Below are 20,468 nucleotides of genomic sequence, written 5' to 3' on the forward strand. Positions count from 1 at the left end.
GGTTCTGACTCAGCCACTTTGCAGTATCTGCTGCAAAAAGGTGTTTTCATAATTTAAAAAATCAGAGTTATTGAAAATTTAAAGCAAGCAAGTTATTTCTTTTTTTCTTTGGCTATTTTAAATGCTCCCTCTGGCTACCCTTCTACCCACTTAGGCTATAACAGCCAGGAAGTTCACCTTGACCAGCCCAAGGGGATGAGGAAGAATGAAGAAACCTGAGAGGTGGCTGCAGCCTCTGAGGTGCGGGAGTGGAGAGCCAGGCATGGTGCCACAGGACTGGAAATCAGGCTGCTTGCTCAGTCAACCTCATCTAGGTCTCTCTGGTCTGCGGTTCTGGCCATGAAAGCTGATCAACAGAGACTTTTGCAATTTCAATACTTCTGGCTCTGCTGTTATTCTTTAGACTGTGCAGAACTGACCCTTGTATTACATTTGGGTGCTTTTTTGTGTCAGCAGCCCTTTCCAAATAAACAACATGGCCGTAGCCTACCAAGGGAATGGACTGGATTGTCCGGGTTTAGTTCCTGGCTGTGCAGGTACCTGTTACGTGTTCTTGGACCAGTTACTTAAGCTGTGTTTCTTCTTCCTTCACTGTAAGAGGGGGAATAACAAATAATAGGATATATTTCATAGGATTGTTATGAAGGATTAGATGAGCATTTATCAGGTGCCTGGAATATGCCTCTCACATAGTAAATACTACACAAGTAATTGTTTAAATGATAAATAAATGCAAGAAAGAGAGAAACAGCTATCAACGATCGGGCCCTGTCTGAGGTTACATCTTAATATAAAGCTGTAGCTGATATCCCTGCATCTAAAGCTACAAAGAAGGGCCAAATTTTCTTTTGTTCCGTGATGGCTGCACCACATGGTCCCAGTGGGAAGAAGAAGGAAAAAGAGCCCATAGGAAGCCAAGAGCTATCACACGCTACTGGGTGGTAGGGACCTCCTAACTGCTTTATGGATAGCGGCTCATTTAAGTCTTAGGAGGCAGGAGCTGTCAATAACTATCATTTTACAGATGGGAAAACTGAGGCTCAGAGGGATGAAGTAACTTGACCACAGTCACATGCGTACCAGAGGGAGAGGAGTCAATCCAGCCGTGTGTGACTCCAAACCCTGGATATTCCATATTAAGAATGATCTTTATATAAGGAGACGTCACTTTACAGGATCCTAAAAGGTTAAGATATACACTAATTCCCTAGTTTAAAGATCACTTAAGGCGCTTTTATTTAAAAAGCCCTGGTTAAAAAAAGTCCTCTGTAAAAGGCTTTATTTCTCTATGTTTAATTTGGCAAGTTTGAATTCTCACATATTGTGTTTTCTTACAATGTAGTATATCTGTTGTTCAGAAAGTAAATTTCATGCCTAGAATTGAATTTAGCAAAAATTCTAGATGTTTGTGGGTTGTGTGGGTGGGTTGCACTTTTTTTTTTTTTTTATTAGAAGCCTATTCTTCTTAAAGTCTGGAACATAGGATTTAGAGATCTTCCTTCTAAAATAGCTGATATTCAGTAGCCCCTACTAGCAATAAATGATTATTCTAGTTGCCAATTCTGGGGCACATGGTCTTGCTCAAAGCCTGGCCTAGGCCAGCTGAAATGATCAATAATTAACATCATGAATATCTCACAGGTCCAAATTCCTCCATGAGTAGCTGCAGAAGTCCTTTGTGCTCTCTGATCTGTCAAAGGCACCTTTGCAAATGCCAGTTCCAGAGACAGAGAAGCAAAGATTGCTCAATGTTCGCGTTAAGGACTATGATCACGTTCAAGCAAAATTCAGGGAGCAATCTCTGTTCTTTCCCTTTAAGAAGAGAAATAACCACCAAACCCCACCCTACCCCACCCTTAGCTTCTAAAGTTGGAGTCAGTGGTGGCTGAGCTAGAGCCAAGATAAAAAGAATTGAAAACAAAATGAGCTTTTTTTTTTTCTTTGAAACTTTTGTTCTCAGCTTACAGACACTTCTACCTCACAAGCTGCAGAGTCCTAGGATCTGATCCAGTGTCATCTCCAGACCCTCTGCCCAGCCCTGGGTCTGTCCTATGTAGGCTAAGACCTGTCCCAGATCAGCCTTCACCCCCACCCAAGGAGAATTAACTGTTTAGGAGGGTGACACGTGCTAGCTTCCAACAGTTCTCATCTACCGACTACGGTGGCTAATGTTTCCACCTTTTATGCTTTTGGCTTCATAATACTTCTCATTCTCCTGCCAGAAGGTGAGAAAGTCCAAATAGCCACGATGCAGCTGCAAGAAATCTCTGAAGTGCATATCTTGTGGGGAGGGGCCGCAGTAGGCAGGCGAGACCAGAAGAGAGATTAGGTAAAACATTAGCCATGGCCTTTGGATTCAGTCCAGGGTCTTTCAATTATTTCTTTATGTGCTTTGGGTCCTGAGCTTACTTGGCATGGGACAGGCACCCATTAGCAGATTTCACAATGATTTGCCATGTAACAGTTCTAAACATGTGAACTCATCACCAAAGGAAATTTATGTTTTTCTCATCTTTTTCCCTTGCCTCTCCCTGGGGACCTACAGAGAAAAGCACTCGGAGAGAATTAATCAAAATGACTAGGTAATGCTCTAAAAATAATAAACATTGTTATAGTCTGGATCTCTTTCAAGTTTGAGCTCATTTTGTGAGCTTGAATATATGTCAAATTGCACGTATATACGTATTTTTATTAGCAGAAAGTGGACTTCTGCATAGGGACAGGTAAGTTATTTGGACACATAAATGCAATTACTCCCATAATATTGGACTGCATTTCAACTAAGTTAGTTAATTAAGCAGCTTGGCCAAGAGAGGGCAAAGGGTAGATGCCTTAATGATTCTTTAACTTGTCTCCATAAACCAGTCTTGCAAATTTGGATGGGCCGTGGGCCCTGAAAATAAGGCTAGACAGAAAGCAAAGTCCATAGTGGGAATTATAACAGAAGGGAAAACACATGTTCTGTCCCTTTGGGCTTCCCTGACCTACTAACATAGGGTGTACTATTGCTAGACAAAGGACAAAGGCCTGGAAAATTTTGAAAACTAATTCCAAAAAGTTAGCAGATAATAACAAAAAAGCCCCAAACGAGCAACAATTATTATTATCATCATATCTTCAAAATAGCTTCTGAGAGATCAGCTCTAAAAGAATGTTTTAATATAAAAAGAAACTTATAGCTGAGTCCTGGGTTCTCCAGGCCTTCCTCAACCCCTGGAATGAGATTAGATAAACCTCAGGAAGAGGCTGAGAGGAAAAATCTGTACTGGAAGAAAGGGAAGTGGGGATGGTGAGATAAATCCTCTTCTTTCTTTAATGTATGCAGTGCTCTAGTTTGCAATTGGCCTCTTTCCCTAATATATGCCCCAAATATCCACGAGCAAGATGTGTAAGGATCTGGACCCATACCATCCACAGCCCTGGATGATAATTTATCCGTGTCAGGCAGGGTTACTAGGGCCCTCTGATTTCAAGACGAAAAGAGGAGCCAGGACTCCTCAGCTTTCCCGTGAGCATCCTTTGTCTCCAAAGCCGAGCCCTGCTGTTATTGGACCAAGTCACAAGGATATTTCCAACCTAAGAAATCTCATCTGGCTTGAGAATGCTCCTTAGATAATTCCAGCATCTCTATTCTCCAGGTTGATTGCATTGTTACTAATCTCAACCTACTTTAGCCAGCCTCCATTAATCATGGCTGGCAGGAGGGACTAGAGGGTCATGGGTAATTGAATTCCAGCCAACCTTCAGACCTAATTCAAGTCAACCCTTTGACCTCTTCCCCGAGCAAAATAAATAAATCCTTTTTTCCAGAGCTAGTAAATAAATGCTATTTTTTAATCAGAAGAAGGCTTTTTCGGGTGCCTACTACGTGTTAGCTTTGCGAGAGAGGCAAACACTATCTCCATTCATTCATTCTGTTCACACTTCCATCAGCGCCCAGACGCAAGGAATTAACAGATGGTGGGGAGGAGTGTAAAGGTCATCTTGGGGTCAGCCCAGTGAGAATACGTGTGCTCCGCAGACACCCTGACTTCCTATCTTTGAAAGGAGATAGATCTTTAGCACTGACAGAAAGCATGAAGCCCTTTCTGCGCAGGAAAATGGAATGATAAACATTTTCCCTGCTATCGAAGACAAGCCTGATGGGCTCTGTCCATGGAAACCCTCCCTCCACCACCCTTGACACCAGTGTCAGCTGGGCCGTCTCTCCTCCGTGGGCTTCACAGTCCTTACCTGGGACCCGGAGCAGGTAGCATGTGCAGGTGGGGGTGTAACAGGGGAGTTTGTAGCCCAGAAACCTGGCAAAGCTGTTGTGAGGACTAGGGCTTAAGAGAGACAACGGGTAGGGAAGTTCCTGCACATAGGAGGTTATTGACAAGGACTTATTTCTAAAACTACCAACCAGTGAGGAGACCAGGCAGACACAGGGCTGGGAAACAGACACCCAGACAGGCAATACACAGTCTTGTCTTATATAACAGAAGCATAGGAGGATTTTCTCATGAAATTTGTTTCATTCATTCTGTCTGGTAAGTTTCTACATCTCCATCACACCAGCTGAGTCTACACAGGATGAGGACTCAGGATGCTTTCATGGCGTTTCAAAGTCTCCAGACAATGTAGAATTTACTATTAAGAGGAGGCCGCCCCACTTCACCACTTGTCTCATGTCTTCAGACAGTTAGAAACCAGCTCACCAGTGACTAGTCGTGTTTGACTATCCACCACCCCCGAATCCATAATAAAACGAGCACTGAATCGCTTTGAATAATATGATCAGCCGTGAATACATTTTTATTAGTATTATTATTATTTTAGGAAAGATGAGTCAAGGATATGCAGAGCTTTATTCAGGAAAAAAAAAAACAACAAAACAAATGTGCTTGAATAATTTACTTTCTTATTTTAATTCCAAAATGATATGAGGCCCCTGGGGTTCTGTAAGTGGGCCAGGGACCTGAGCAGCCCGGTGCGGCTGTGTTTAAGTGGCAATGTTAATAGAATTATCTGTTGCTGCTGAGAACTGTCTGCTGTCGAGAGATAATTACCCAGGCAGAGAGGAGGTATCATTGAAGATAAACACCGAAGCAGAGACCTCAATGTTTATATTCCATGCTGCAGTGTAATCTCCTCTGCTGTTTAACTTCATTAGCATCCTTGCTAACCCCGGGCCACACAATTCCACTTAAAAGAAAGAAATTAAATAACCCAAACATACATGTAATTGTAAACAAAGTTGCAGGAGATGTGGGTTGGGGTGTTTTTGCTGCTGTAGATGGTGGCAAACAAGCTTTGTCTTTTACTCCTTCCTTGGCTATGGGGGGATAAAATGAGAGCAATGTTTGTTGAGTGACCACTGTGGGCCATACTTTGTGTAAAGCTTCTTATATACACTGTTTTATTTAATCTCCACAGCTAACAATTCTAGGTGTTGGGTACTAGTAGAAGAAACTATCAGAGAGGTTAAGTGACTTATCCAAGGTCACCGAACAAGTGAGCAACGGAGTGACAGAGAGACTCCAGCTGGTCACAAAAAATCCCTGGACTGCGCATGTCCCAGCGTGGAATGCAAGCCAGGTCTTCTTAACTTTACACATGAGTCCGGGTGAGTTTATTACCTCTACAGCTGCCTATCTTTCTTGGAGTGGCTTGCCAGATCTCCCATCCAATCCTTGGTCCAGTTCTGAATTTCTGTTTTATTGAGAAAGTATTTGTATTCAGCCCCATGTGGTCAGGGCTGAGCTTTTTAACTCAACCCTGAAGGCCTGCCCATTGGACAAGTTCCCGGCCTTCTTTGGCCAGTCTGTAAGCAATCACTGTCTCCTCACTCTAAGCATTCTCCCCCCAAACTTCTTATTATGAAAATTACATGCAGAAACCCTGACAGAATATTTCAGTGCACAGCTGTCTAGCCTCCACCACATTCAACAATTGTTAACATTTTGCCATATTTAATTCACAAATCAATCAATCTTTCTCTTTTTCTTTCTGAACCATTTGAAAATTATTTTCAGAAATTATGACACTTCAGCCCTAAAAGTTTTAGCGTGCATCTCCTAAGAATGTGAAATGTCTCACATCATTATCATTGATAATTATCATTATCAGACCTGAGAAAATTAGCAATAATTTCTTACAATCATCAATTATCAGTCCATAATCATAGTAATTTCATAACAATTCTCCAAGTCTCTTTTATAACTGTTGTTTTTTTTAAGTCAGATTTCACACATTGTATTGGTAGGTATATCTCTTTTATCATTTTTAATCTAGCACAACAGGCCCTCCACACACACACACACACACAGTTTATTTTTTCCCTACCACATTTAGTTTTTAAAGGGTCATTCTAGCTTGGGGAGAGTTATTTTTTTTCCATTTCTAAGGGTCTTTACTGGTTTCTACCTTTAACACTCAGCTAGCCCTTAGTAAGATGGTAGCTCCAGAATTTCTACATGGGAGGAGCTTGAGAGGGGATGCAAGCTGGCTATAAAACAGTGGGGTTGAGAGGGCTTTTGTGTAACAAAAACACTTTTAAAAACTCTTAGATTGTCGACCCTTTTTTTTGGAGGTGACTGCTGCCCTGACATCTTCTGCTACAGGAGAGGTGATGAAGGATGAGTGAGCATCACAGACCGAGCTTACTGCCTAGGTTGAAACTTCAGCTTTGCCACTTCTAAGCTGTGTGTCTTTGGACAAGGTACTTAACCTTCCTGTTACTCAGTTTTATCATTTGTAAAATGGTGGTGATGACAATAGAACCTAATTCAGAGTGTGTTGGAATGAAATAATGAACACAAAGCAGTGATACTCTTACTGGGAACAGAATTTTATCCATGAGTGGTAAGCATTGCCATTACTGATAGTCTTCTCTCTGCTTTCTTCTCCAGGAACTTCTTAGAGCATCTAACCCTCTGGAGCATCTGACATTTCTGGCTGTCTGCTAGTTTTCCCCATTGCCTTTTCCTTTATGTTCAATTTATTCTGGTTGACCTGGGGAACTTCTGGTGTGCATTCAATCTCATCTTCTTTCCTCTCTCTCTAATCCCCTGTTGGGTCTATTTTTTCCCCCCATTGGGGTCTATCTTCTTCTATTGTCTTACATTTCTAGTCTAGAGACACGTTCCTGCTTAAGAGACCCATGAACCTTCCTGGTTCCCATTCATTCAGCCAGACACTCATTCAACACACTAGCTCCCATAGGCTCTACGCTAGACATTAAGGGTACAGCAGTGAACTAGATAAACATGTTCCTGACTACGGAAAAATACCCAGTCATTTGCTCAAAGTGAATCTGAACCAGGAAGTTCTAGAAACTCCCTGTACTCCAGCCTCGTATGAGAATTCTGGGAGAATGCTTGAAGGAGCTCTTACTAACTCCCTTTATCCAAAGGGATATTCTTGTCTGTCCTGAAATTCCTACCATTATGTGTTCTGCTGTCAGCCGGTGTTGGCTACTCTTTGCCTCTGCCTCCATGGGTCATTCCACAGCTATTTCCACTGGTATCCTGACTTTAAATTCCTGAGACAGAGGATCTGATCGGTCCAATTCATTACAAAGATACCTGTTAGACCATGGGTCACTATTCGCCTACAGATTGCCTTTAGTTCATATGCTTTCCTTTGTCCAGCCAGCAGGACCATTTGACATATGACAAACAGCTTGCCCACTCCCTCTCAAAGAGCCACCTAGGATGGCATTTTTTTTTTTTTAGAGACAGAGTCTTATTCTAGCTCAGGCTGGTCTTGAACCTGTGAGCTCAAGCAACCCATCTGCCTCAGCCTCCCAGAGTGCTAGGATTATAGGAGTGAGCTATCATGCCCACTCAATTTTTTTTATTAATACTGTATTGCATTTCATGGACTTTATGATCCTTTCTCTCTATATACACATATATAATTTATCTATCTACCTTTATATTAATTCATTTTAGCATCATGACCTATCTTTAGAGAATGTTAAGAGCTCATTGTAAAATGATAACCAACTTGGGGAAACCAGAAAATTCTCCCCATTGGCAGCTACAATCAGCACTTAGGAACAGTACCATAAATATCAAGATCCCACATTCATGGCTCATCTGAATAAATATGTAAACGATGGCTGACATTGAACAGAACACAACCCTGGTATCTTCACTAATATAACCACACATGACCTTCTCATTCTTTACCCATAGCTCACCAGCCTGTGCTCTGATGCCAGCAAATTCCACCTTCTTGGTAATATAAGCACATGTGCTGATAAAACTTTTCTTTAGTCGCCACATATCCCCATGGCCAATATACTGATCCTTAAAAGTTCATTCCATTAGGTCAAGGGTCACATCCTTAGGGTCTACAACATTCAGATAGAAATCTTGATAAGCTCTTAGCCGGAACACTTCAGTCACAGTCTGGTCCACACTGATAGTTTCTTTCTGTAAATCTTCCTCAAGTGACTTGACATAAAAAAGCAGAGGGCTGTATTCATCGTTAGGGTGAGCAGTCTCTATAATGCCATTGCAGTCATGCACTGCAGAAAGACATTTCAGGGGATAATGAACAGCATACACCATGGTGGACCCATAAGATTATAATGAAGCTGAAAAATTCCCATTGTTGACCAACGTCATAGCCATTATAATGTCATAGTACATTGCTTAATTTTAAAATAAATGTAATGTAGCATGACTGTACAGTTTTACAAAGTATACAGAGTGTACAGGAATGTCCTAGGCCTTTATATTCTCTCCCACTCACTGACTCACCCAGAGCAACTTCCACTCCAGCAAGCTCCTTCATGGCAAGTGCCCTATACAGGTGTGTCATTTTTTATTTTTTTACCATATTTTTATCATACTTTTCATGTTTAGATACACAGATATCAACTATTTTGTCACAATTGTGTACAGGATCCAGGACAGTAATGTGTTGTACAGGTTTGTAGCCTAGGAGCAATGGAGCATAGGAGCATAGACCGGATAACCTAGGGTGTGTAGTAGGTTAGCCCACCTAGATTTGTGTAAGTGTACATTGTGATATTTATGTGACAAAATCACATAATGACTCATTTCTCTGAATGTCATTCTCTGTCATTAAGGGATGCACACTCTCCTCCAGAGTAGCTACACTTCTTGCTTTCCTACAAGTCCTTTAAATGTTTCTAGAATCATTTAAAGCTTTATCTGTGACTGCCTATTTTCAAAAACGTACATGCATTTTATTAGAGTAACCATCACCTGGTGCATCTAACTCAACTGAAGAATAGGTATTAAAATAATAGTACCCATTGTATAGCATTGTTCTAAACATTAAATGGTTAATATTAGTAAAATGCTTTAAGCACCTCATGGATTTATGTTTGATAAATAAATCGTACTAAGAGATGAAGGAGTCAAGGAGAATAAGACTCAGAGCAGGGGGTGAACTTTGAGCAGGTCGAGGAAGGGAAGGTAGAAGCACCAAATGAGACAGGAATCATTTGAAGAATTTTGGAAAAGTCAGAAGGAAATCAAGATTAAACTTTGACTACTTTATAGTTAAAGAAACTGGCCTCATCTACCTTATTTATTCTGAGTTCTGAACTCTGGTCAATCAATTTCGGAATAAACATGTCTTCATTTGGTGTATATTGAGAAAGAAACTTACTGGGAGACAATTCTCCATAGACCTCTATAGTTTCTGTATATCTTGTAAGCAGAGACACTGACCACCTTTTCTCTGGAATATCTCATCAAGAATGTTTGTGTAATGAGCATCTTTATAAGATGAAGATAGTTTCTCCCTCTAGCACGAAGGGCAAAATGTTTACTGCCATCGTATGAGTATTATAAAAGATTAAGTTTCCCTAAATTCAAGTTCCTCTTCTGCAACAAACTCCCTGTGTGTACAGGTGTCACTTGGCCTTCTTCTCATCACCCTGTGGGAACTGGGGGTCAAGAAGCTGACAAGTGCTAACTCTCTGGCTGCTGCTATTGCTATAAGTAATACACCATCTTTTATCTTTGACCCAGGAGTTTCATGTCTTCTGCCAGTATCCATGAAACCCTGGTAGTTTCTAACCTGTTAGCTTGCAAATAAGGTAAAATCTCAGCTCCTTCACAGTTTGTGACACCCCCTTGTGATAGTTTCAGGTTCATCATGTTCTCACAGTTCCTTGCTAGAGAAAGCTGCCCTATGTGGTTCTTTCAGAGGGAGTGGGCATGCTGTATGCCATGTGGTGCTGCTGGCTGGACAAAGGAAAGCATGTGAACTAGGGCAATCTCTAGGTGAATAGTGACCCAGGGCATGGTCTAACTGGTACCTTTGTGACTAAACTGATCAGATCCTCTGTCTCAGAGATTTGAAGTCAGGATACAGTTTGTCAGTTATACCAGTGGAAGCAGCCATGGAATGACCCATGGAGGAAGAGGCAAAGAGTAGACAACACTGGCTGACAGCAGAGCACTACGAGAGTGAGAAAGCTCTGTCAGTACAAAGACATTGAGAAAAATATTTGTAACATTTTCCTCTAATTCCCAAAACATGGTTGTCTCCATGAGCCCTGACCTCAAAGTGCTTCTGTCTCCTGTCTTTCTCTTGGTGAAGGCTGATTGTTCAATGATTTCCATTTTCTTTGAGGCCTGAGGAAAGTCCCTATTTTTTGTACATCCATATCTTTCCTTATAATAAAGCAAGGGAGAAGATTTCATTATTATATAAAGGAATTACGATTGTCTTCCCCAACCCTTTCTCATTCAGGCTAGGTTACTACTTAGAAATGGAACCTCTATTCTTTTCCCTCTTGCCAATCTCCTCCTCATGCTCACCCTACCTAACTCCTCCATAATTTCCACCCCACATGCCATTTCAACAAGCACAACAGCCTGTACATTTGACCTCCTACCAGATTTTCCCATTTGTGATCACCGGGAAAAAGCACAGCACAAGGGAGTCTCTTCTCCCTTGTGAAGAAGCCATAGCTTCTTCCTTCCCCCTTTCTTGCTTTACAAAGCATTTCTACTTAGGGACTCCCCAGTGGGTATGGACTTAAGATGTCTCCATTTGCTGCACATTTTCTTTATTCTTTTTTGCCCTAATCATCCTCTGTGTCCTTTCTGGTCTTCTCTAAGCCTCCTCCATGCCTCTCTCATTAACGGAGTGTATCCCTGCACCTGGCACAGGAACTGGCTCACAGTGGCACTCAGCCACCACAAACTCCCAGACACTTCCACTCCACTCTTCTTTCTCTGGGTCATCCTCACCTCTCTCTCCCACACTCTCTGCATCCCTTTCCACTCTTCCAGTACTTCTAGAGGAGTCTAGAAGAAGAAAATAAAAGCAAACACTAAATGCATGTTAAACACAGCACAACTTTATTTTCTAAATGAACAACAACAAAAAAAAAACCATCGCGTGTGCTTTTCTTGTAAGTGGTTTTCTATAGATGATGAGCGTATTTGTAGGAAAAATGGTTGTGTTTTCACAGCTTTTACTCTTTGAGCATATAAAATTTTTACAAAGTGATGTCTGTCACTAACATCCAGTTGTTTGGGGGTGATGAAGGTCATATCGGTTGTATAGCATTTGGGGACTGATACAAGCACATTGCTGTGGTAAAACATATTCTTCCCAGCTACTGCGGTTGTTGAAGCATGAGTCAGTCGGGTGAGCTTGGGCAGGGACTGGGGGACAGCTGGGTCCCCATGCATGTGGCAGACTCTCCGGGGGAGGGAAGTAGGAGGTTGCAGACCTGACGTGCTGAGATGACATTTTCAGTATCAGGCAGCAGGTCTGTGGGGTCTCTGGGCCAACAGCAGGACCCAGCCCACTCAAAGATCAGAAACAAGCAACGTCATTTAAAAAAACTTTAAAACTGCAAACATTATGTGTGAACCTTGTAGAAGCCTTGGATGATATAACCAAGAAATACATAAATACAGAATTATCTATGATTTTGCTACTCAGACATAATCAATGTTAATAATGTGACATATATCCAGTTTTATTTTCAACATTTGTACACGGATATATTTTTTACATACACACCATAAATGGAGATGTATCACACATTATCCCATTTATTCTTTTTCTTTGATTTTTCTTGCACTGTCCTGTGACCAAAAATTATACATCCTTAGCACAATTTTAAATGACTGCATGGTATTCCGTGGCATGGACAGTCTCTCTAAGTTATAATACCTACTGCCTAGGTGATTCATTTAGGTTGTTTTCAATTTTTAATTTTTCACTGCTACAAATAATATATATCTTTGTCATACTTCTCTGGACACTTATCTGATTATATCCTCGAAATAAATTTCTAGGAAGGGAACTTTTAAGTCAAAAGGCATACCTATATTCAGTACATATATATGGGCTAACCTCCAGTTAATCAGTTTATAGCCCCACCATGAGTCAGACCAGGTTTTAAGCAAAGTTTTCAGGCCAAGATCCATACTTGGGAGGAATGTGAGAATCATTTGCTGCTAAAATCACAAGATGGTTTGAAATATGGTCAGACCGGGAAATACTTTCATTCATACAGGCTTTTCAGTGATGTTGTTGCCTAGATCACTTCCATCATAAGGAGAAGAATATCCTTGAATATGTAGACATAATATACATTGACCATGAGAGCAACCGAAAGCCAATAGCTTTCAAAACTCTTAGAGAGAGAAACCCAGTACAAGAATACTAGGTCAGATAAATAAGTTAGCAAAGGTTAAGTGCATTTCTTTTTTATTATTGCTACACAATAAGCTACCACAAACTTAACAATTTAATACAACACACATTGACTACTTCACAGTTTCTGTGGGTCAAGAGTCCCACAGAACTGGGTTAAGAGCACAGCTTAACTGGGTGTAAAAAGGTTGCAATGAAGATGTCACCCGGGGCTGGATGTTGAACTGGAGGTTCGACAGGGGAGCAGTGCATTTCCAAGCTCATTAGGCTTATTGGCATTATTCAGTTCCTTGCAGCTGAAGGATTCAGGAAGCTTGAGTCCTCAAACCTATCAAGGTGGGCAGGACTCTAGAGCACATTTGCTAACAAGACAGAATCTTGCATCATGCAATGTGATCTCTGGAGTGATATCCCATCTGTTTCTCCATGTACTGTTGGTTAGAAGCAAGTCGAAGTCCTAACAACACTCAAAGTGAGTGAATTATACAAGGATGTAAATTCCAGGAGACAAAGATCATCGGGCTACCTTAAAGTCTGTTCATCATAGTAAACAAGTCTGAAATCTCTCCTTAAAATGCTTTCCACATGAGTACTCCAGGAAGCCAAAAACTTGGGAAAATGTAAAATCTGAAACTCATTCACCAAAGGTTCTTTATTCTGTGTCTCATTTCAAGTGGAGATAGATAACTCGGGGTTCTGTAAACAGTACCTGGCCTCAGATAAATGGGACATCTTCAAAGATGTCCATTGGAGCATGTGTTTTACGTTTTCCTGGGAATTCAGTTCTTCATCCCTGTGACTAAGATATTTTCTCCCAACTGTGTCTTGTGGAACGAGGTGGCGTATTCCCAAACCCATGTTGTGATGACCACAGTTGAGACATTTTCCATGTGACACTGCACTAGCTATTCTTATGTCTCTAATTACTACGTCTCCCCAGCCTTAAAAAAAAATTTAAAAATATGAAGGGAGGTAGGCAGTTAAAAATATTCTTTTTAAAAAAGTAATATAAATCATGTTATTACAAAAGAACATTAACAGAGTTCCCAATGATGTCCACATTTTTATCTTTCTTTTTAAACCTCTAAGGAAAGTTTATGTTCTTTATATCATGTCTTCCTCTTTAGTCCAAGTAATTATGGCCTTGATTGTAAAGTTGCTATAATACAATGTTTTCTTAGGAAAACACTATGCATTTGATATATCTTCTTACCACTGCACCTAATTAATGTTATTTGCGATAGTGTCAAAAATTGGGAGGGGAAAGAAAAGAAGGGGAGAAGCTTCCTTTTAAAGTATTTAGTTCTTAGTCCCTTCTCTTCCTCTGACTGGTTCCTTTCCTAGACGTACAGTTAGAAAAAAAACCAACCTGTGATGTTCTGTGGGTGAGTAATAAATGACAGGGCTGGAGTGTGAGCTGGTCACTCAATGAATCTGCAGAGGTTTCTGGAAGGCTTGAGTTCTATGTAACTGCTTCATTAATTAAATCATTCCTTCAAAGGGGAAAAAAAGTACACATTTTGTGCAGACCATGAAGATGGTGATGGTTGTTTAGAAATGTTTTCTGGGTGGTATTCAGAGCCCTTCTTCTCCTTCTGCTTAGAGATTCTGAGGAAAGGAAGCAGACTGTAGTCAGATAAATGTGAAAAACAACGAAAGGGAAGTAAAAGAATTTCATTCTCCAACTGGGCCACTGGTGGGGAGTTGGCCAGGGACCATGTTTTGGGTGCTACCCTCTTCTTTGACAGAGGAGAGAAGAGAGAGGACGCAAGGAGAGGAAACAGAATGTGCTTGGATTAAAGGGTCTCTTGAAGTAGAGATTAGGGCAGAGGAAAGCTGGGCTTTTAGTAACAGTTGCTCTAGACTTTCCACTGGGTCTCTTTAAACCTTAGGGGGTATTTTTACTGAAGGCTGGTATTCCCATTTAGCCTGGGCTTATTTAAATGTTATAACATTCTGACTTCCTATAAGCATGTGTCAGTTTCCCAGGGCTATTATAGCAAAGTTCCCCAAACTGGGTGCCTTAAAACAACAGACATTTATTGCCTTATGTTTTTTGAGCTAAAAATCTGAAATCATGCTCCTTTTGAAACAAGGGAAATTCTTCCTTGCTTCTTTTTAGCTTCTGGTAGTTGCTGGCACTCCTTGGCTTGTGGAGGCATCATTGCATTCTCAGCCTCTGTTGTCATACATAGTCTACATATGTGTGTGTGTACATGTGTGTACTGTACCTGTGTGTGTATCTATGTGTGTGTGTGTCCTCTCCCCTAAAATGAGGATACTGGTCATACTGAATTTAGGGAATTGTAACCCAGTATAACCTCATCCTAACTAATGCTATCTGAGAAGACTCCTATTTCCAAATAAGGTCCCATTCTGAGATTCCTGATGAACATGAATTTGGGGAGACAGTATTAAAGCTAGTACAAAGCAGAATATAGAGAAATCACACACACACACACAACACACACACACACACACACGCACGCACACACTTAAAACTACTAGCCAATTAAATTTAGTTTTCATCTCTAATGAGTTCAACTTGGAAAGAAAGCCAATGGTATTCTGCCTGGGAAAGAAATTGATCTAAATTTTTCAGCTTCTCTAGTCTTTCCCACACATGCCTATGTGGGCACACACTCACACTCAGACACATGTACACATTCACCACTGACAGAAATGAGAAGGGAGACTTTGAGGGTCGTCTGCACCTGTACCACCAGCACCTGTAGACAAAGTACTTTGCTTCCCCTGTTTTGGAAAAATAGGACACTGGCTCCATCAGTGTCCAGCATCACACAGAAGGAGGGTTGGCAGAAGCAATGTCCAGGGACTGGAAGGCCAAGGGCTACTGGGCTATCTTGTCATAGGAGCAAAGGAAGGTGGGAAGAGTACAGTGACATTGGAATACTACTCCAATAGTTGATAAGCCTCCATCTCTTAGCAGAGGGGGTCTTACAAGAAACTCATTCACCAAGTACAAGGAGATGTCTTAGGCCATATTTTGCCCAATCAAGTGGTCTGGTTGATCCAAGTCATGAAAAGTGCAGTCTCAGGCTTACTCAACAGTAGGTTCTGATGTGCAAAGAAAGTGTAGTTTCTTCACTTTTTATATCTCATCCATGGACCTTAAATGTGCCCTAGCCCCCTAAACCACTGACTCATGAGAAGTGCTGGTAGAACTGAATTTTAGTCCAATCTGATAGACTCAGGCTATTCCAGTAAACAGTCCCTTTTGGATGAGTCAGTTTTTCCAATTTACGCCATTCTTCCTATTCCTCTACAAGATGGCATCAGGGCACAGGGAAGGGTCAAGGTCTTTAGGCCAGTGGGGAAGAGAGAGGCCTCAGGAGTTGTGTTCATCCATAGATGTGAACTGGCTGGCATTGGTGTGGGGAGAGTTGAGCTGCCATTAACTCTGGTTGATCAGAGGAAGTTCCCTGCAGCTGAGGACCTTGTGGTCTGCTCTTTCCTGGCTTGGACAGTGCTCAAGGTCCTCCCTGCTGACTCAGTCCCTCCACAGCCCTCCCTGGCACTCTGGACTCTCTGATATCTAGCTGGGATTCCTGGTCAGGCCCAGCTTAGCATGGAGGCCCATAGCATCCCCCAGCATAGCTATTCTTCCCTCTAGGGCCAGGGCAGGGCTCTCAAGAAAACAGAGCCAGTGGTTTCCATTGTCAATTCTGACTTCTTCACCTGATCGTTAATTATTCTTAGTTCTATCCTCTGGTTAGGATCAAGATGGGGAGCTGAGAAGGATGTGAAAGAGGGACTGCATTGCCCCACTGCTCTGTCTGGCTCAGCTCTCTGAGCCATGGGGGAAGGCAGAGACTAGACACAGAACAGAGGTTTAAGTGTCGAAAGGAAAACAGAGAGAACCTTGAGAGAAAGTCATTTGGCCCTCATCCTGCCCTTGATATTACTGTTTGAATATATAGTCAATAATATTGGGGATGGTATAGGCACAAAGTGTAGCAGTGAAAAGACAAATCAGAAATTAAGTACTAAGCTCCAGTCCAGCTCTATCCAATAGGACTTTTCTGCAATGTCTCTGCCATCCACCCTGGCAGGCACCAGCCATATGCAGTTACTGAACACTTGAAATATGGGTAGTGCTGCTAAGGATCTGAATTTTTAATTTAGTTTAATTTTAATTAATTTAAAGTAAAATTTAAATAACCACATGTGGCTAGTGGCTACTGTATTGGACAGTACAGCTCTATATCTTAACCTTTTATTTTAAAGTGTCCTATTCTTTTATGATCTGGTGAGGCCCCTGGACTTCTCCTCAGACTAATGTTTTAAAATACCTAAAATAAAATCTATGGGATTACAATGGAAATCAATTAATGTAACATTATATTGTTCCTTTTTTAAATTTAATTTTTTATTAATTAAATTAAATTTTCTTTCATGGTAGAATACTCTGTGTACTTTTCAATTAATGCATCAAACATCAATCTATCAGTGAGCCCAACAACTATCGTGAGTTTGAAGTAGTAATGAACACAAACAATACAGATATCTGATACAATGCAACATGATGTGAAAATAGCTACGACTTGTGTTGATAATAAAGTCATGTGTACTGCTAGTACTACAATGTTTTGAATTCAGTTAGGAGTTAGTAAAAATAAACATATCGGCCACAGGGTATGGCACCCTCTTGGGGGCAGGACACAATTATAAGAGGGACTTTCTCTAACAAATGCAATCGGTGTAACCTAATTCTTTATACCCTCAATGAATCCCAAACAATAAAAATAAATAAATAAATAAACATATAATTTTTTTTCCCCATCTAATTTCACACCCCCCCTGAATTTTCTTTATGGACTTGTTGGGTATATGTAGACCCAAGATAAAAATCCCCGCTCTGAATTTCTGTAGACAAGACAGGGTAATTCATTTATAAATAGTATTTATGGCATGTCTACTATATTCCAGGCATCATTTCCAACATTTGTATTGCAGTATGAATAAGACAAAGTTGGGGTTTTCAATAAGCTTGTATTTAAGTGGAGAAGGACAATAAGTCAATAATCACATCATTTCAGATAGTAGTAAATGCTATAAAGAAAATACAGCAGGGACCACCCAAAGGACTACAGTCAATATATGGGGATGGTCAACACAAGAAACTAGGCCAACTGTCCTGATACTTGCAGTTAAAGAGGTGGTCAATGTAGGGAGGTGGTTGGAGGTGCCTGTAGTTCTGTAAACTGACCACCCAAGGGACTACAGTCAATATATGGGGATGGTCAACACAAGAAACTAGGCCAACTGTCCTGATACTTGCAGTTAAAGAGGTGGTCAATGTAGGGAGGTGGTTGGAGGTGCCTGTAGTTCAGTGGGTAGGGTGCCAGCCACATACACTGAGGCTGGAGGATTCAAATCCAGCCTGGGCCAACTAAAACAACCATGACAACTGCAACGAAAACGAAAAATAGCCAGGCATTGTGGCAGGTGCCTGTAGTCCCAGGTACTTTGGAGGCTGAGGCAAGAGAATCACTTAAGCCCAAGAGTTTGAGGTTGCTGTGAGCTGTGATGCCACAGCACTCTACCAAGAGTGATATAGTGAGACTCTGTCTCAAAAAAAAAAAAAAAGTGTAGGGAGGTAGTCAACTATGGAGGTTCTACCTATGTATCTGTTCGGACAGAAAGTAACTCAGAGGGAACATGGTTCTTTTAGATTAGGTGGTCAGTGAGATCTCTCCAGAAAGGGACCTTCTAGTTGAGGCTTGATTGGAAGAAGGAGTCCACCATGCAAAATCTAGAGGCAGCACCTTTGAGTGTAGGGAGGCCCTTTGATGAGAACATGGTACACATTGGATGTTTGACTCCTAAACCTCTTGCTGAAATTTGATCCTCAGTGTTGGAGGTGGGGACTCATGGGAGGTGTCTGGGTCTGTGAATGGCTTGGCGCCTTTCTCACTAGTGAGTGAGTTCTTGCTATGTTAACTGCCCAAGACCCTGGCATCTTCCTCCTCTCTCTCTTGACACGTGATCTCTGCACATGCCAGCTCTGTTCTGCCTTCCTCCACGAGGAAAATCTTCCTGAGGCCCTCACCAGAAGCAACTCGGGGTGCCAGGCTTTTGGTACAGCCTGTAGAACCATGAGCCAAATAATCCTCTTTTCTTTATAAATTACTCAGCCCCAAATATTCCTTTAGGACACTGTTTTTCAACCTTTTTTTTTTTTTTAAATCTCTTGGCACACTTGAACCTATAGTTAAAATTCCACAGCTCCCTCAAATTATGATGATCAACAAAAGGGTAAAAAATGAATATACTTAAACTATGCTTTGAACTTCTTTTGAAAATAATTTAATTAATGATCTTTAAAAATTTTCCCTGCACACCTAAGAATGTCTCAAGGCACACCAGTGGAAAAATCACCGTTTTATAGCAGCACCAAATGGACAAAGAACACCATAGTGGACAGAGAGGGCACCATACAAGATTGAGGTCAGAGAGGTGGGAGGACCCAAGAGCTGGAGTGCTGAAACATGAGTTGATGAGAATTTAAATTTCATTCCAAGTCCACTTAGTGTAAAAAGTGGATGACATGATTTTCTTAATAAAGGATGGATTAAATGGGGAAGTGGAAGCAGGGAATTCATGCAGGGGGAGGTTGTAATAGTTTAAGTGTGAGGTAATGGTGCCTGGTGAATGAGGAGGTCATAATGTAGATAGAGAAAAGTGAATGGATTTCAGCCATCTTTTCAGGTAGAGCCAATCAACCACATGTAGGGAGCATGGAGACCCAGAATGACTCAGAGCAGTGTGACTTACTGAAATGAAAGAGTGGAGGGTGGCTAAATTTGGGGGCACAGTCAAGACTTCCATTTTAGTTTAATTAATGCCTTTTAGGTATGGAAGTGGAGATGTATGTGAGTCTGAAGCTTGTTCAGTGGAGAGGTAAAGACTGAGCTATAAATTCTGCGTTCCCCATCACAGGAAATGATATTTAAGCCATGGAGTTGGCTGAGATCAACTAAGAACAGTGTTCGTACAGGAAAGAAAGAGCTAAGTCTGAACCCTAGGGAAATTGAGTATTTAGAATTAGCTTTTTGATTATTTATGGCTTGTCTATTCTTGGTCTAGACTTTCAGCTTCGTATGTTCTTCCAAAGGCAGTCAGTACAAGGCTCTCCAACCAAAACCTCTACTGATCTGGTAAGTTGGCTATGGGTTATCATGATGCCCCAGAAAGACTCCTAATAAAATACAATTATACTGTTTTCAAAGACTCATTAATTTCCACAACTAACATCACAATAATGTCTATGATGCATCTCTTTCTCGCTCTCTCTCTTTCCTTCCTTTTTTCCTTCCTTCCTTCCTTTCTTTCTTTCTGCTTCCAGCATCTTTGAATTTCCTTCCTGAAGATTTCTTCCACTTCCTGAGTCCTGCCTTCCTCTGTAGATTTCCCAGGGCACTGTCTTACGGAGTAACCTGGGGCTCTGTTTCTAAGAACACATTCTCCATGTCTGGCCCACTGGCCTTCCTAGAATTTCTACGAGCTACTTAGCATCCTTTAGTAAATTCCATTTCTGCTAAACCAGTGTTGATGTTTGGGTTTCCCAGGAAACAGGCAGAGATTTGTGTGTAGGAGGATTTGGGGGGAGAGTGCCCTCTGGATCAACATCTGTGAAGGGTGAGTGATGGAGGAGGGGCAGGGGGGAACTTGAACTGTGGTGAAGTTCCAACAGAATCCTCATCTGATCCTGGGGCAGCTCAAGAGCTGGGGGTACCTTCACGGTTGCCCTAAATGAGCCAAGGAGCCTGGGATTTTTTTTTTTTTTAACTCTCTCC

The 20,468-nt window shown here is 41.3% G+C and overlaps 1 long non-coding RNA gene and 1 pseudogene across 1 annotated transcript in view; one reads left to right on the forward strand and one right to left on the reverse strand.

The window, feature by feature from the left end:
• The window catches only part of LOC128576115 (uncharacterized), a 23,094-nt gene continuing 2,626 nt past the window's right edge, over positions 1-20,468 (forward strand). The window contains exons 1-4 of the long non-coding RNA XR_008377244.1: positions 1-536; positions 5,416-5,605; positions 6,549-6,700; positions 19,759-19,829. This is a non-coding gene — a long non-coding RNA (uncharacterized LOC128576115). The remainder of the gene's footprint in view (positions 537-5,415; positions 5,606-6,548; positions 6,701-19,758; positions 19,830-20,468) is intronic.
• The window catches only part of LOC128576114 (Golgi pH regulator-like), a 16,823-nt pseudogene continuing 7,860 nt past the window's right edge, over positions 11,506-20,468 (reverse strand).

Source organism: Nycticebus coucang, chromosome 23 (assembly GCF_027406575.1).
Source record: "Nycticebus coucang isolate mNycCou1 chromosome 23, mNycCou1.pri, whole genome shotgun sequence".
Lineage (NCBI taxonomy): Eukaryota > Metazoa > Chordata > Mammalia > Primates > Lorisidae > Nycticebus > Nycticebus coucang.